At 44.6% G+C, this 15,365-nt stretch overlaps 1 protein-coding gene across 1 annotated transcript in view; it reads left to right on the plus strand.

The window, feature by feature from the left end:
* Positions 1 to 342: 342 nt before the first annotated feature.
* Positions 343 to 15,365, plus strand: part of ST5 (suppression of tumorigenicity 5) — a 265,906-nt gene continuing 250,883 nt past the window's right edge. Inside the window, exon 1 of the mRNA XM_029582090.1 lies at positions 343 to 460. The gene's annotated coding sequence lies outside the window, so the exon portion shown is untranslated. The remainder of the gene's footprint in view (positions 461 to 15,365) is intronic.

Raw genomic sequence — 15,365 nt, forward strand, 5'->3', positions numbered from 1 at the left:
CAGAGGAACCGATTCATCCAGGGATTTCCCCATAGACACAGAATGGGAGAAAAGTGACTCCGGCCGGTAAGTTACCTGCAAGCTTCCCTGTTTTCCAGGGGTTTGGAACTTTTGACTTTACAGATGACCCCTTTGACCCTCCGTAGCCACAGTGAGTCCGAACCTGCTGAAATATGTTGCACCCTTTATTAAACTTCTATGAGAAAAGCAATCCTTTTTCGCTGGAGAAATCCTAATGACCCCAGCTCTCCCCCGCCCTCCCCTTTTCCTGATGCCGCGGGGTCAGGTTACTGTTTCACATTCATCTCCCACTGACGGTCCGTCCCCACTTCCTGTGGCTGCGTTTTTGTTTTTTTTTTTCTTTTTGGGTTGCGCTTTCCAAAAAAAAAAATCCGTTTCGGGCACGGAGAGCAGAGCGGAAAAGTGGAGGGAAGGAGCCCGGGCTCAGAAGAGGGGAAAGGTAAGAGAACCGCGTTCCGGATTTCGTCGGCTTTGGTTCCGCCCGCCGGGATTATTGCAGCGCGCCCCAGTGGAGCTTGCGCGCTATTCCTGTAACTGTTGTGCGCGCGCGGAGCTCCGTCTAAACCCGATCCATTGCTCCGGAGCTCCGGGGGAATGGGATGCACTACGCGTTCCTGCCGTCTTTACCGCCTCCCGCGGAGCTATGTCCACACCGATCCGCTCTTCTGGCGGAGGATGGCCAGCTCCTTTGTCGCTGCCTGCCTGATCGCTGAAGAAGATCATCCCGGGGAGGCTGAACTCATCCGCTGAGGGGAAGGGGACGCTTTCACTCTGGGCCGGCCAGATGTGCCGAGCGCTTTTCCCACAGTCCAGCCTGGGAGAAATCCCACCCCCCTTTTAAAAACATCTGGCCCCCAGCTCTGTCTACAAGTCCCAGTCCCAGTCCAACAGTGTTTCCTTTCCACCAAGGCAGTTTTCCTTTGGTTTTGGATGTGTATTGTACATCGCGCTAGTAGAAACTGTTCTCAGAGATGGTAGTCAATAAGCATTTTCCTCCTATAAGCAAAGCTATGGTTAAAGATGGGAAGTAATGCTCAGAAGGGATGCTTAGAAAATGTTCCGTGGAGAAGGGATTGCTTTCAATACTGCGTATCTAAAGCTCTGTACCTCATGCTGTTTCTTTTACTTTTTCTATCTGAGTTTAGATAGTTATTGTATTTCAGATCTTAGAAAGCAGACAGGTCACCTGGGCTTCCCAGCAAAACTCCTGCTTCTAAGAACAGATTTAGTGGAAGAGCTAAGGGAGTTGCATTTCTGGCTCATTTGTTGGAAGAGATGGACAGCCAACACCGGATCATAAACAACTTTGGCGCAGAACACGGGAAAATAATAGGATCAACTGGATGGGTGTGGGAAGGGCTTCGACTGAGCTATGCAGACCTTGGCAAAGCTTTGCTACACCAAAGCATCTGTCAGGCATTCCCAAACCAAAATGCAATTGGGTCACACGTTTCCAGACGAAAGATCCCTGGTCCAACTGGCCTTCTTCCCCTCTGGTATAGATGATTACCTGGTCGGTCACTGTGCAAGCCATTGACTATGTCTACCTATCCAAGGGAATGCCTGTCCTTGGTGTAACCAGGACTAAGAAAATATTATTTTCCTTCCAGATTTAGAAGAACTTCATCTATGTGGCTTAGGATGAACCATGTTTACCCCCTTCAGAGGAGCTGGTCCAAGTCTGCATAGTTCAGCGCAGACTGAGTTGGCTGTCTGGCGGAGAGATGTGGTCCCACGCTTATTCTGATTTTCCTTCGGGTTCGTACGAGCATCACATTTGCTTTTGAAGGCAAAGAACCCTGCAGTGGGCTGCGAAAGGTCTCTATGCTGTCTTTTTCAACCATCATCAATAAAATAGAGATTTTCCCCTCTAATTAGATGCCACACTTCTGAAGGGTCGTTTGGGACCGTCCGTTTGCTCCGATGTAGCCCATGACCATGGGATGCTGCAAAAGATAATAGAATGTGTACCCTCGCTGACCTGAGCGTCAAAAGCAAGATCAGATGGTAAAACTCTCACTGTCTGGGCAGGACAAGAGTATTAGGTGCCCTAGGCAAAATCTTCCATCATGCACTCCCCTCCCCCAACATACCTACCGGTGGCAGTCCAGCACAGGATCCCCTCCTACTGGCAGCACAGTGCTCCCCTTCTATGGTGGCATTGCCCCTGGGTCTCTTACTGGCAGGAGTTTCTCACCCCCAAAATTTTGGCACTATAGGTAACTGCCTAATGGAAGCACCAGCCCTGTGCCTGGGGCAATTCCTTTAACAGAAGAGAAACCTTTTACGTCAGGAACAGTTGTTTATTTAGAATATAATATTTTAGTATTATGAGATGAACAGTAGATCTCAGTTTCTCAATAGTTGGCAGGCAAGTGCAGGAAATTATTTTTTTTTTTTACCAGACCAAAAAATTTATGATCCACCTTCAGTTGTGAGCTGTCAGAATGTGGCTGTGGCCTCAGAGGGATGTTTAAAGATATATAACTGGAAGAAAGTGGAACGGCACTCTACTTACAGCTTTGAGAGCGAGGTGCAGTGTGTAGAACAAAGTGTGCCAATATGAATTATCCTAGTTGCACGATAATTATCTGCGGGGCTTTGTCAGAAAACATATCTAGACTTCTTGTCCCTTGAACACCGTTAGTGGGGTTGTTAAATCTATTTTGTCCACTAAGAGTGGTGCGAGATTATAGAACAGGGTTGGAACCACTGAGGATTTTTTTTTTGGTTAACATTGCTATTTTTAGCATTGGGGCTATTTGTCTATGTAAAACTAAAGGTCAGCAAACAAGCCAAAGGTGAAACCTTTTTATTGGACTAACTTCATACATCGGTGTCGAGCTTTTGTGAGCTGTGCTTCCTTCCTCAGGTCAGTTTGAAGAAACTGATGAGATTTTTAGTTACAGAATCAATATAGAATGCCTTTTTTATTTATATTTTAATGACTTTAAATCATTTACAACCAAATGAAAAAGTTCAAGAATAGTGATATAACAAGGAAAACAAAATTAACATATATATATATGAAATGTATGCCTTCTATATCACCACTCTAGCCCACATTATGAGGGAAACACCTCCATGTCCTGCTCTTACATGGACCTGAGAGATGCTAAAGCAACATTTCATTCTACCCAAATATCCCTACCCTCTGCCTTATCTGTAAGAAAAGTCTCAAGACTATTTTTCTTATGCTCGATCATACACTTACGGGGATACTGAAGAAAGAGTGTCCCACTATCTTCTCAATCTTCTGTTTTAACCGTAGAAACTGCTTTCTACGAAGTTGTGTAATCCGTGATACATCTGGAAATACATATAATTGTCCACAAAACAATCTAGTTTTGTACTGGCAACATTTCTGAAATATCAGATCTCTGTCCTGCTCTGCAACGAAGGTAACCAAAAGAGTTGCCCTAGAGGAAATGCCATCAAAAGGAAAGTTCATAGGGAGGGACTTTGAAGTAAATCCACCTCCTGTTCAAGCGTAGCATCAACTCTTCTATTTTTTTGGCAAATAGAACATTTTTCAGAGAGCAGGACATCTATCTGATGGAATAAGCAAGATGTCAACAATGTACTTCTTAATAATACCAACGGCGATATCAATCTGGTTACAGGAAAATTCAAGAAACGTAAGTTCTTCCTTCTCATAACATTTTCCATCCTCTCAATCTGACCGTGTGACCCTAAGCTATCTTTGACATGAGCAGCTTCCAACTGTTTGTAAGGTAGATACTTGAGAGTTCAATTTCAGTATTGAATTATCCAAGATCTTGCTCTTGAATCTTTATTCTCGTGTCTGCTGTTATATGACTCAGTTGTTGCACCATGGTGGATAAACTCTTATCAAGTTTAGATACCACTTTCCAGACATCAAGCATAGTAATATTAGATAGTTCTTGCTCTTCTCCTATATCCTGGAGTAAATCCAAAGCAGAATGTAAGGGCGCCAAACCTCTGAGATAGTTCCTTGCGGGGAAGCAGAAACCCCTTCCCCAGATGTTGAACTGGATACCAACTCCTCTTTATTACAGTGTTCAGGTGAAATGGATGTTAGCCGAGGTTCAATTCCACTTTTGCTACATGGAGAACTTAAACCCCTAGGAGGTAAAGTAGATGGGGATGTAATGATTATAAAACATTATTTATCTTCCTCCACACTGTGTGTTTCCCCACGTCCTATTATAACATTGTACACCCTGTGGAATAAGCTATGTGCATTACATTATGGTTGGGGATTCTAGATTAATCTGGTGGCCTAGTGGCAGTGCTCTGAGCCACCATTTTGGAAATTATTCACAGACGACGTTCGCACATTGTTACAATCCCTCATTTTCACAGGCCTAGACTACTGCAACACCCTCTACCTTGGTCTTCATGATAACGCCTTTCGTCCACTACTATTAATTCAAAATACCGCAGCCTGCATTTTAACTGGCGCTTCTCGGAAAAAAACACATTACTCCAATCTTGCATTCTTTACATCGGCTTCCTATTCACTACAGAATACAGTACAAAATACTCTCCATTATACACAGCTTAATACATAATGATTCATTTATCAGGTTATGTTCACTACTTCGCATTTATCAACCTAACAGACAACTATGTTCTCTACATAAAAATCTCCTAGAAGTACCTACTGTTTGTCTTGCCAGGCTCAACATTACTAGAAGATGCACTTTCTCAATTGCAGGTCCCTTAGTCTGGAATTCCATCCCAGATTACTTAAGACAGATAACACCTCAGAAAGATTTAAAAAAGAACCTAAAGACTTATCTCTTCTCACTAGCCTTCAGATCTCTTTCTATCTCTCACTAGGACAGCCCATAATTATATAGACTTGCAGACATATTTATACGATAATGCTCCTGAGGCACTAAATCCTGTCTGTACACCCCTTTGTCCCCCTTATGATACTTAGCATTTTAAGTGTGTTTTATGTCCTGTTTAGGATGTATATCAACATTTGTGAACCGTTTTGACCAATATGGTCATATAAACATTATTAAATAAATAAATAAATAAATAAATAAATAAATAAACTCACGTCGCCTATCACAAAAATCTTTTTGTAATGACGACAGAAGTAACCCATTTGGAGACACTGCCCCTTCAGAGTTGGCTCCTCCCACACACATGGGAGGAGCCAACTTTTCAAAGTGATTGGGGGATGCTAAATCAAACACAAATTACTGCACTCTGGTCACAATGAAGGAGTTTGCTCAATATTAGGGGTGCTCCAGCACCCACAGAGCTGGCACCTACGACCATAGGTACTGGTGACCTTTGACAACAAACTTCATCTTGCATGACTGCCACAACTTGCATTAAATATCATTGTGGGTTCTTTATAAATCATGTTATCATATGAATGTGATAGTCCCCAAACAATAAGTTGGCAGGCATGCTCGTGACTTCAGGTGATCTTGTTTCACGAGGAATTTCAAATCTGCGATTCACTTGGGCCAGAAAAGTATTCTTGCTTATTCAAAAGCCTGTGGGCTGGCGTAGAGGGAGCCGCTAAGTAGCGCTCTACAGATGTGAAAAACATTATCTTTGGCCTAGCTGAAGTGCTGCAGATCAACAGACAGAGTATTAATAGCTCACCCAAAAGCACAGGATGGAGGGTGGTAGCAGTAGTTTCAATGAAATAATAATTTCCTCTGTTATCTTTAGAGGAATCACTGTTCCTGCCCTTGTCCGACCCCTGAACTCCACCAAGTGCTACTAGAAAGCAGTTTATTAAGGCCCTGACTCCAGAAAAGCCCAGCAGGCTTCTGAGATCTAGGGAGAGGCGAACTTTACCTTGAAAATCAGAGACTATATTTTATGTAGTCTCTCGCTCTCTATCAATATATATATTTTTTTACTAGCATTGAACACTGCTAGTACACAAAGTTCAGAAAACGGTGGAACACGGGTAGATGTGAATCGGTTATTTACTCTTTCGGATAATAGAAAGACTAGGGGGCACTCCATGAAGTTAGCATGGGGCACATTTAAAACTAATCGGAGAAAGTTCTTTTTTACTCAACGCACAATTAAACTCTGGAATTTGGTGCCAGGGGATGTGGTTAGTGCAGTTAGTATAGCTGTGTTTAAAAAAGGATTGGATAAGTTCTTGGAGGAGAAGTCCATTACCTGCTATTAAGTTCACTTAGAGAATAGCCACTGCCATTAGCAATGGTTACATGGAATAGACTTAGTGTTTGGGTACTTGCCAGGTTCTTATGGCCTGGATTGGCCTCTGTTGGAAACAGGATGCTGGGCTTGATGGACCCTTGGTCTGACCCAGTATGGCATTTTCTTATGTTCTTATTGTTTGTTATGAGAGAGGTAACACAGTTCTCTTTACTTCTGATAAAGCCGACCTGGGAAGTTACAAGATGCGAATGAGAGCCGATACGCTCGCTGACTTTCCTGGGCACAGCTGGTTTTTTCATATTTACCTATTCAGTTATACCTCAAATCTCTCACCTTCTCTCCCGACACAATCATACATGCATTGTTCCTTTCTGACGGCATAGGGAGTGGTGATCCCCAAAGGACATGGGGGGGGGGGGGGTGCACTGGGAGGGCAGGGTGCGGTGTCAAGGGATTAACTTTCAAAGGGTGCGGGAGTTAGGGGCTTTGAATAGTGAGAAGAGCTGAGTGGGTCGCTTTTCACTAGCTTCCTAAACTGAGGCACTTGAAAAGCGGGTGGTTACGGGGGTGAAGTTAGGACAGGGATAAAAAAAAAAAAACCGCAGGCCTAAATTTAGGGATTTTCAGCCCCAAACACAGGCCCCTAAATTCGACCAAAAATACTCCTAAATTGAGCAACCTGACAGTTAGGCAACTTAAGTGAAGCGTTGAGCGTCTTATGGAACATTGACCTCCAAGTGACTTGGTGGAGGTTCCCACATTTGACTGCTCTTGCCTGTTGGGCTGAGCTTCCCGCTCTGGCCGTGAGATGCTCCTTTTTATCGCACTCCGGTGACTGGGCCTGTCTTCCTGAAGCTTTTCGTAACAGGCCCAAGTGGATCGGGAAAACGGAGGCAGTAAATCCTCCCCGCCGTCCGTCTGTTTTGTGCTCGGGACTGAAGAAATTGAGCTGGGGTTGGCAGAAATCTGGTTATTTCTGTCCTCTTCTTCTAACCCAAATTCCAAACGATGTGCTGCAAATAGGGGGCTCATTAAGGAAAAAAAAAACAAAAAACCCAGCGCGATTACTTTTACAGCAGAAATTAGTGTTCTTAGGGAACCTTGGAAGGGAGATTCGTTTCCTGGTGATCTTGCTCTCGTTCTGTAGTGCAATGTGTTAGTGGCAGTAACAGGCCTGGAGCAAACCGGATTCTTTCTGGGCTCTGATACCTGTTGGATCAATATAAAAAAAACTATCCTGAGATAGACTTTCCAGGAAGTCTCTTCTGAGGTCCCTCTCGATCACATTTGAAGAGGAAACCTCTGTGGTCAAAAAAAAAAAAAAAAGCCGATGAGCAGTAGCATCTCCAGATAATTCCTAGGTTGCTCGAATAAAAGGTATCATGGCCTGCAGAGAAGCTCCGTGGAGAAGAGAGGCAGTGCAAACCCTCCATGTAACCGAGCTAGCATAATCCAATAAGGAATGCACGTTGGTTTGATTTTGTTCTTATACTCACAAGGGCACTTTTACGGGAACATATTACCCCAGTACTAGCATCTCTACGTTGGCCCCCAATAAAGTGGAGAGCCCATTATAAACCAGCATCATAGATACATAAGCTCATACTCGGGGATTCTTCCTTCTGGCTGAACTTGGCTTTCCGTATACATAAACCAACTCGTTCGCTCAGGTCAGCAAGTAACAATCTGCTCGAAGTTACTTCACCACTCCTAGCCCAGTTAGGTTTTACCCGTGATCAGGCGTTCTCTGTGGCAGGACCAGTTCTCTGGAATTCCCTGCCAGATTATCTCAGAGCTTATGCCTTGCGTAATCACCTTTTAAGAAGGCTTTGAAAAAAACGCACAGGCTTCCTCTGTTAATGGAGCAGAACAGGAGCACGGACACATTTTCCACTAATGAGGTCCGCTGTTTGAAATCTGCAGGCTGCCTCTAGTCTGTATTTGGTTTACTTTTGCAGTATTGTCTTTACTTGAATTGTGTATGTTTCGCAATTCTGTCCTCCACCACGAACAGCTGCTGTGATGTGTGCGGATAAGAAATGTTTTAAATGAAATAAATAAATATTGGAGATGTGGGTGGAGCAAAGCGAGGAATGAGGAGGACTTGAAGAAGTATGAAAAGTCTGCAGCATGGGTGAAGCAGCTTTTGCAGTAAGAAGCACTAAAGAATGTTCTTTCTAGGCTAGGAGCTCTCAACCCAGTCCTCAGGATACAGGTTTATTTATTTAAATTCTTATATTCCACATACTCTCAAAGCAATTTGTTCATGTGTTAAGCGCCAAACACACTTAAGGCGCTATAAGGTAACATACAATATTCACAATAAATATGCATGAGATAGATTTGCATGCTCTGCCTCCATTGGTTGCACATCTGTCTCATACATATTTGTAAGGGGACCCCCCCCAAATTTGCCCCTTACTAGTGCAGTGGCCATTAACTGTAATGGCCGCATTGGGCTGGACAGACCTAGTGTACCAGTAGCATAGGATGGGCTGTCTCCACAGTCCCTGTCCCTGTTAGTGAGGTCAGTGAGGGTGGGAGTGTGTCCAGAGGTTTGGAACCCCTCAGTGGGAGGTGCCCGGGTTTGATAAAACTGCTGGGCCCACGTGACACAGATTCAGAGGGAATAGGAGCCAGCCCTGGTCACTAACAGCGCCTCTCCTCGTGGAGACTACTCTCCGAAGAGTCTTTCCCTATAGAGGGTCAGGGTATTCAGGTCTTACTGGAAGGAAGGGGTCTTGGGCTTCAAGGGATTGATTGCTTGAGAGGTTTCAGAGCCTTGGGAGAAGAGGTTAAGCCTTCTCTTTCTGTACTGAGTGAGTTCCTGGACAAAAGTGTTCAAGAGAGGTCTGGTCCTGGGTGGGAGTTTGCAGGAAGAAGAATTGTCCAGCTGAGGAAGGGTCCTGTGAGAGTTGCTGTCTGAAAGCTCAGCGGTGTTGGAGAAGTGTTTCTGTTCAATATCTTTGCGAGCGACCTGGCGGAAGGGATAGAAGGTAAAGTTTGTCTATTTGCGGATGATACTAAGATCTGCACCAGAGTGAGCAAACCGGAAGGAGTAGAGAGAATGAAAAGTGATTTAAGAAAGTTTGAAGCGTGGTCGAAGATATGGCAGCTGGGATTCAATGCCAAGAAGTGCAGAGTCCTGTATCTGGGGAACAGCAATCCAAAAGAGCTTTATGTGATGGGAGGTGAAAGACTGATGCACATGGACTGGGAGAGGGATCTTGGTGTGATAGTGCCTGATCTGAAAATGGTGAATCTGGGTTCAAAAAAGGTTTGGATAAGTTCTTGGAGGAGAAGTCCATTAATGGCTATTAATCAATTTTACTTAGGGAATAGCCACTGCTATTAATTGCATCAGTAGCATGGGATCTTCTTAGTGTTTGGGTAATTGCCAGGTTCTTGTGGCCTGGTTTTGGCCACTGTTGGAAACAGGATGCTGGGCTTGATGGACCCTTAGTCTGACCCAGCATGGCAATTTCTTATGTTCTTATGTTCTTAATGTGACAAGGTGATAACTAAAGCCAGAAGACTGCTGGGCTGCACAGAGAGAGGAATAACCAGTAAGAAAAAGGAGGTGGTGATGCCCTTGTACAGGTCCTAGGTGAGGCCTCACCTGGAGTACTGCGTTTAGTACTGGTGCCCGTATCTCAGAAAGGATAAAGACAGGATAGAGATGGTCCAAAGAAGGGAGACCAAAATGGTGAGGGGTCAGCATTGGAAGACTTATGAGGAGAGGCTGATGGACCTAAATATGTAGACCCTGGAGGAGAGGAGGTGCAGGGGAGATATGATACAGATCTTCAGATACCTGAAAGGTTTTAATGATGCACAATTGTTAAACCTTTTCCCTTGGAAAGAAATCAATAGAACTATAGGTCTGGAAATGAAACTCCAGGGAGGAAGACTCAGAACCAAGGTCAGGAAATATTTCTTCACAGAGAGGGTGGTGGATGCCTGGAATGCCCTTCCGGAGGAGGTGGTGAAGACTAAAACTGTGAAAGATTTCAAAGGGGCATGGGAGAAACACTGTGGATCCCTAAAGGCTAGAGGATGGAATTAAAGTAATGGGTGCATGGGGGTAACTGGGGGTAGCTTGCTGATGTGGCAGTTGCCACCCTTAACAAATAAGCTTTGATATTGTTAATGCAGCTCCATCATTGCTCTCTGCTTCAGTGGCAGTGGGAAAAGGGGAACTGGATTCAGACAGCAACCAAGGGCCCCGACTTTTACAGGTTTGGGGAACAAATAAACATGGGGGTAACCACCTGATGTGGGGCTTACTACCCTCATACTTTTGATGCGGCTCCATCTTTGCTCTCTGCTTCCACGGCAGGGGTTAAGGGAAATTGGATTTAAACAGCGTCCGAGGGCCCTGACGTTTACAGTCTGGGAAACTGATAAACATGGGGGTGACCTGCACAGGGCAGCAGATACTGGCATAAGCTTGCCGGGCAGACCGGGTGGATCAGTTGATTCTTTTCTGCCGTCTTTTCTATGAAGAAAAGAAAGGAGAGGAAAGCTCCCCTACATAGCAGATACTAAGGAAGACCCAAGGGAGGAAGAGTTCCTTCCCCTAAGAGCTGGCTCACTTGCCGTGTAATACCTCACATTTTGGGACTTTGCTTAGCCATGTGGCGCACTAGCAATTGGTGTATCATTATTTTTTTTTTTTTACTTTCTTTTACCTGCCATCGGTGCCAGTAAAGAAATGTTATTTTGAGCAACAATTTTCGGCCTGCTGTGGTGTCCATGTGGTGGTGCTTTTTGGGCTGATGAGCAGAAGAGCCCTTGCAAAGGGAAAAACCCTAAGGGCCTGGAATTGTTCAACCTTGGCCCCTCCCCCGGCGTGGGAGCCCATGTGGTCTGCTGCAGGCCATGAGCTTCCGTGCCCAGGACCAGATCCGAGGAGAGGCTGCGTGTTCGTTGTGGTTATCCAAAAAGCCCGACAGGGTAGGTGCATCCTAAGGACCCCTGCTGAAGACCAATACTGAACAAGGCTTCTATTGTGCAATTACTTTGGAGAAAGGACCAATTCCATGACCTAAATGCAAACGTGTGAAGGTCACCATAGCTTGTAAAACAAATAGAATGGGTGATGCTGAACTTTTAATCAGACTGTGTTATTGCAGCCTCAACGATAACAAGCTGAATAAACGTTTGCTTGCCAACATGGCAGGGCCTTCGTGAATGTCAGGGAGAAGTAATTTGAAGCGTTTTGGGGCAGCCTTGTAATCAGTAGTTGAAAAGTTAACAAGATACTGCTTCTGAGCAATTGTTAGTCCAGAGCTGGATACAGGGAAGCTCTTCTTTGCCAGCAATTAGAAAAACTAGTTCATAATGTACTTTCTTTACAGATTATAGAGGATACTTCACAAGGCAACAATTGTACAATTAACTGGGAATGTGCACACTCTCCGACCCTGCATTCAGACGGCAGACACCCAGACTAGGATATGTGAAGAATCCTGAATTTGGGTTTAATGAGCAGGCAACTGGATTATGCTTAAAGGTTTACAGTTGTATCTTGCTGAGAATTGTTTAATACTTTTCACTTCTGGGAAACAGCCAGCCAAATATTAGAATGCGTTAAAATGCTTCCCCGCGAGTTTATAATATTCTTATAACTTAATTTTCCATAATTTGGAGCATAGTGTTGCAGATTCTGCTTGTTCCTTTCCCAGCAATGGTGTCCAACTCACCCCCAGATCCGATCTTAAGCAAATCAATGGGAAAAATCAGAGCTACAAATCCATGCCTGCCATGCAGCAAAACCAGGGCTGGACTTGCCTGTTCGGCTGACCTGGGGTGAGGTGGCACGTGCATCCCTATCCTCCATGCTGCTGTAAGCTCCAGCCGGGCCTCTGAGAGGCAGCGCAGCCTCTGAGGGGATCCCAGATAGCACTGCCAGGTCAGTCCGAAGCCGGCTGGGTTCAGGCCTGGTTTTGCCGCATCGCAACGCATAGAGTTGTGATTCTGATTTCCCTAAGAAAAAATGTAGGAGCATGAGCAGCATTTTTGGTTTGCCGTCGGCGAGGCGGCGGCTCCCAACCGAGGTAGGCCCCCAACAGGAGGTACAAGGTTGGTCACTGGGAAAGAAGGCGCCCAGATGACAGAATAAAGAAGCCCCTTAGTGTTTCACGGGCTCACTGACGTTGAGGTGCTCAGCTCAGAGCTCACCTGTAAGAGTAACGACCCGCACAATGACTCGGGGGACACAAAATCTAGAAGTCGTTCTTTAGAAATGAATAATCACACGGGATGGGCCATGGCGCCGGGAGCACTAGGGCCCTTCCTCAGGCCTCCCCCTTTTTCAGCGCCTCCCGAGCCAAAAGCAGAGGCCGGGCAGCTTGGAGAATGGCAAGCTGGAGGGGAAGGGGAAAAGTTATCACTTTGACCTTGCCAGGAGGGAGGAAAAATCATTTTCACGTGGAGGATTAAGTGGCAATGGAGCAAGCAGCAGTTCACCCTCTCTTCTCTCTGCACACTCAGCGAAACCTTGCATCTGGGCTCTCTGTATTCTTTCCAGCAGAATTCATTTGAAACTCCACTTACAGCTGATGGAAAATGCGTCGGGCTGTAGCGTTCCAGAAACCAATTTGTTTTGATAGCTTTTAAGAGTGTTTTCGTTCAAGGGGAATTAAGGCAGCCTGCTGGGTTCATTGATATCCCCCCCCTCGTTCTGGTTTCCACACCCGGTGGTCGGCCAAGTCCCCAGTTGGGCCAAACGGCACCGAGATGCCGGCATGAAGAGTAACCGGGGGCCCTGTGGGCTTCTTCTTCCATTCCAGGGTCCGTGGATGCCTCATCCATAGAGAAAAGAAAACCAACCACAAACTCCCATTTACCGAAAGGCAATTAAGGCTGATCAAACCCCAGAACTGCACTTGTCAGTCTGGAAAAGTCCTGGATATTTTGCCGCTTTAAAAAAAAAAAAAAATTGCTACAACAAATAAATAAAATAAATAAATAAAATTTACTGCGCAATAGTGACACCTGCTGGTCAGGCTCAGGGGGTACATGTGCCAGTTTCTGAAGGGAGCTGTGGTCCGTGGGCCTTGGCATAAGGACTGGCGCTGCAGAGATTGGGATAAAGATGTAGTTAAATCACAAGCAGTTTGTGATAAATTGCAGGAAGACCTTGTGAGACTGGAAAATTGGGCATCCAAATGGCAGATGAAATTTAATGTGGATAAGTGCAAGGTGATGCATATAGGGAAAAATAACCCATGCTATAGTTACACAATGTTAGGTTCCATATTAGGTGCTACAACACAAGAAAGAGATCTAGGTGTCATAGTGGATAACACATTGAAATCGTCGGTTCAGTGTACTGTGGCAGTCAAAAAAGCAAACAGAATGTTGGGAATTATTAGAAAGGGAATGGTTAATAAAAAGGAAAATGTCATAATGCCTCTGTATCGCTCCATGGTGAGACCACACCTTGAATACTGTGTACAATTCTGGTCGCCGCATCTCAAAAAAGATATAATTGCGATGGAGAAGGTACAGAGAAGGGAAACCAAAATGTTAAAGGGGATGGAACAGCTCCCCTATGAGGAAAGACTAAAGAGGTTAGGACTTTTCAGCTTGGAGACGAGATGGCTGAGGGGGATATGATAGAGGTGTTTAAATCATGAGAGGTCTAGAACGGGTAGATGTGAATCAGTTATTTACTCTTTCGGATAATAGAAAGACTAGGGGGCACTCCATGAAGTTAGCATGGGGCACATTTAAAACTAATCGGAGAAAGTTCTTTTTTACTCAACGCACAATTAAACTCTGGAATTTGGTGCCAGAGGATGTGGTTAGTGCAGTTAGTATAGCTGTGTTTAAAAAAGGATTGGATAAGTTCTTGGAGAAGTCCATTACCTGCTATTAATTAAGATGACTTAGAAAATAGCCACTGCTATTACTAGCAACAGTAACATGGAATAGACTTAGTTTTTGGGTACTTGCCAGGTTCTTATGGCCTGGATTGGCCACTGTTGGAAACAGGATGCTGGGCTTGATGGACCCTTGGTCTGACCCAGTATGGCATGTTCTTATGTTCTTATGTAGTGGAGCTTATCAATATTGGGTTGGGTTTTTTTTTTTGGGGGGGGGGGGGTGGCCAACTCTGGGCTGACCTCCCCCCACAAATTAGCAAAGCATGAGAAATTGAAAAGTGTTTCAAAATTCATCCTATGCAAGAATCTGACTATCTTGTTGGAATAAAAGTTGTGCAGCTTTTATTATCATCACTTCTATTACTCAGACCCATTTTCTTTCGCCAGAGGCCACTCTCGAGTTGCTCCTTGTACTCTTATTTTCCACATTATCAGTATGAGGTCTGCATGCAGTTTTGATGGTGAACAGTACAGCAGCACTCTGTTATATTTACCATCACATTGCTGTGAGTGACTGAATGGGTAGCCATGGAAAAAGCTTTAAATATCAATGGTTTCCTTATGGCCTGACCAGAGTCAGTGAGACCAAATTATCTGGCTAACTTTCCGCTCTGGAATACTCCTCCTTTATCCGGGTACAATTTTGCCTGATAAGTGGTAGAAATATTCAGAAAAAAAAAAAATCAGCATTTAGCCGGATCATTCACAAATGATCCGGCTAAATGCTGTTGAATATGGACCTCAAAATGTTTTTGTTGGACCTGCTGCTGTAGTGGGTTTTTGCTGTCCAGGAATACCTGCTGTGTGAACATTTTGGGTCTGATTCATCAAGAAAAGCTGTAATGAATCAGGACCTCGGTAGTACTGGATGGGAACAAGATCTTTGCAATACAGCACTGAACATTTCCATTCTCCCTACCCATTCCCCCTTATTCTTCTTTGAGTTAAAACCAGCAGCTGTTTCAGCACAATTAATTTTAATATTATGGCAGGGTCAGGAAAAGTGTATTACAGTTACATTTCGGGGGTTGTTTGTTTTTTGGCTGGTGTTTTTTTTTTGCAAGACATTTGCCATCTGCGTGCTTCATCACCTTCATTCACAAAAGCCAGATGGAGACTGGTTTGCACCATGCACAAAAAATCGCTGGTAACAGGGAGCGGCACATGGTTTGCAGAGAGGCATAAATCTAAACCACCAACTAGAGCATTTTTAAAACAGCGATGGTAGCTAAATGGAGCAGCAGGGAGACATCAAAAGAGCTGCCATAGCGTTTTCATCAAAGCAATTCCCACCAGTAG

The sequence above is a fragment of the Rhinatrema bivittatum genome, chromosome 17 (genome assembly GCF_901001135.1).
Source record: "Rhinatrema bivittatum chromosome 17, aRhiBiv1.1, whole genome shotgun sequence".
NCBI classification, from domain to species: Eukaryota; Metazoa; Chordata; class Amphibia; order Gymnophiona; family Rhinatrematidae; genus Rhinatrema; species Rhinatrema bivittatum.